The 2982-nt window shown below is 36.5% G+C and overlaps 1 long non-coding RNA gene across 1 annotated transcript; it reads right to left on the bottom strand.

Annotated features, from left to right (window-relative positions):
- Positions 1-1299: 1299 nt before the first annotated feature.
- LOC311042639 lies at positions 1300-2271 on the bottom strand. Its single transcript, XR_014600529.1, has 3 exons — positions 2190-2271; positions 1715-1742; positions 1300-1581 (listed from the first exon to the last, which is right to left on the bottom strand). It is a non-coding gene; the product is annotated as an uncharacterized lncRNA (long non-coding RNA).
- Positions 2272-2982: the final 711 nt, after the last annotated feature.

Genomic DNA, 2982 nt, shown 5'->3' with positions numbered 1-2982 from the left:
TGTTTTCTCTCACCCAACCTGTCATATCAAATCTACTGTTTACACCAGGCAGTATTATTAAAATCATGTCGTTTACACCCTGGAAATCATTTTAAGCATGTTGTTTTCAGCAGCTATAAAGCATATAACATTTTTGCAGAGATGCAGTAACTGAATAGTGGGTAAAAGGACCAGGTGTATAACTGCCACCTGGTTTCAGTATCACACCATAATTCATTCACCATAATACAACATGACAAAGAAACAGAAATATTTGTAACAAAATCATTCAGTATCAAGTAGGCTAAAATTGGTGTTAATATTACCAGAGGTGGACAAAGTACTCGACCCCAGTACTTGAGTAAGAGTACAGATACTCTTGGTCAAATTTACTCCACTACAAGTAAAAGTAGCTCAGACAAAATGTTACTCAAGTAAGAGTAAAAAAGTCATTACTTTTAAATATACTTAAGTATTCAAAAGTACATGCTTTGAAAAATACTTAAAGTAAAAGTAAAAGTAGAAGTACATTTCTTCATTTTTATATCAACAAATTGCTGTAATGTTTTCACAATGAATTTATAGGACCTTGTAACTCTTGTTTCAGAGAAGTACTGTAACTCTCTGAAACCACCTGCAGTGCATGCACTGATGTGCTTGCTTGTAGAACCACTACGTTATACAAAGCCTGCAGAAACACCTATGAAAACATAGAAATGACTGAGGAACCAGAACTAAATACTTTAACTCCTATACACCTATACAAGATGTACTGTAACAAAGAGGCGAGCGGAGGGGGAAGCCAGAAACACGGCTAGTGTGAGAGCAGAAGTTAGGCCAATTGCATTTTAGGGAAGAAAAAGAAATTGCCAACCTAAAGGCAAAACCGCACCAATGCAACTAGTCGCAACTCCTTGCAACAAAACCGTTTTAAGGTCAACTGCACCAATGCAACTCCTTGCAACTGCCATTGGGGATAATGGTTGCAAGTAGTTGCAAGGAGTTGCATGGCGAATCATTGGTGTGGATGTGGAGTGGGCTTAAAAGTACTCAGTACTTTTCAGCCTTCCTACAAATGTACTTGAGTGAAAGTAAAATATTTGTCTTGGAAATGTACTCAAGTAAGAGTACTAAGGATTAAAAAAATGGAATACTCAAGTAAAGTACAGATCCTCTGAACCTGTATTCAAGTAAAGTACTCAAGTACATTTACTCCATTACTGTCCACCACTGAATATTACCGTAGCTACCATGAACAGTTTACTGTGCTCGATACTTGCCTCACATTTACTGTCATACGTATATATATTTACAGTCTAATCATCTATGACAATGTAAGTTGTCTATAAAAAATATGGGGAAAAATCTGCTATTCATAAATGTAGCAATCTAGTTGATTTTAAATTTACAAGCTGCATTTCAGTGTCCAGGCAGCAAACAGTCACTGATAAACACCTGGTCCATGTAAATGTAAAGAGCTTCACTCTTTCTTTACACGTTGGATTCCTCTTCTACAACCCTGGTGTCCTGATCAGCAGAGGAGATGAATCCTCGCCTACGACCCCCACTTCCGCTAATGTTAACATAATCTTGACTGTCTTCCTGAAACATGTAAAAAAAGACAAAAGATAAGTCCATGGACAAGTAAAAAAAGAAACACACATTTATAATAGATCATATATCAAATTCATCATTATAAAATATTTAAAAATATTACAAATGTAGCTCTCCTCACTTCTTTGTCCATGCCAGAGTCTTGTTTCCTTTAAAAACATGAAATATTATTTTAGAATAAGACGTTTTCTGCAATACTGACAACAGGATATAGTTCAACAGAACAGTGGTTCTCAAAGTGGGGTCCAGGGACATCGAGGCTGTTCCAGGGGGTCCCCAGCAAAATGAGAAACAGTTTAATTTCACTATTATTTCACTGGCAAGAAGTTATCCCAAATGAGAAAATGTATAAGCATGACTATTCAGGTCATGTCATAGGTTTCTCCACTGTAGACAGGGGTGAAACCTATATAATTCTACAACTTTATACTGTAGACTACAGTATAAAGTTGTAGAATTTTGTACTAAATCTAATGAAACAACTGTGTCTTCTTATGGGGGTCTGTGGTACACAATCTTTTTTAATATGCATCTACTTTCTAATAATAGGGTCATTGACATATATGTTTAATGAGTTATGATGACATTAAACTCACCAGGCCCACAACATAACCAAAGGAAGCACCAACACTGCCAAGATCTTGACTCCAATACCAACACGAAGGATGAGACGATGAACTGCAGAACGATGACAGGATATTAATTACAAATAGAGAAGGAAATTGATCAACATTGTCTTCAGAATATTTGGTTGTTCTGAGCCATTACGTATTTTTAATGGCTCTGTTATATATTAGGAGCACGTTTCAGGCAATTTAAAGCTGATTGGTAGTGATTTTTTTGTGATTTTTTTCCCCCGTTTCGGTAGTGACGAAAAGTGACGAGTGACGAAAACAGAAAAAAAATTGTTCCCCCAAAAACCTGTTAGGAGCACGTTTCAGGCAATTTAAAGCTGATTGGTAGTGATTTTTTTGTGATTTTTTTTTCCCGTTTCGGTAGTGACGAAAAGTGACGAGTGACGAAAACAGAAAAAAAAAAATTCCCCCAAAAACCTGTTAGGAGCACGTTTCAGGCAATTTAAAGCTGATTGGTAGTGATTTTTTTGTGAATTTTTTTTCCCGTTTCGGTAGTGACGAAAAGTGACGAGTGACGAAAACAGAAAAAGAATTGTTCCCCCAAAAACCTGTTAGGAGCACGTTTCAAGCAATTTAAAGCTGATTGGTAGTGATTTTTTTGTGAATTCTTTTTCCCCGTTTCGGTAGTGACGAAAAGTGACGAGTGACGAAAACAGAAAAAAAATTGTTCCCCCAAAAACCTGTTAGGAGCACGTTTCAAGCAATTTAAAGCTGATTGGTAGTGATTTTTTTGTGAATTCTTTTTCCCCGTTTC

This window comes from Gymnoscopelus microlampas (assembly GCF_963454915.1).
Source record: "Gymnoscopelus microlampas genome assembly, chromosome: 3".
In the NCBI taxonomy this organism is placed as follows: domain Eukaryota; kingdom Metazoa; phylum Chordata; class Actinopteri; order Myctophiformes; family Myctophidae; genus Gymnoscopelus; species Gymnoscopelus microlampas.
Note: the sequence above shows the minus strand (reverse complement) of the source record. Positions and strands in the feature narration are given on the sequence as shown.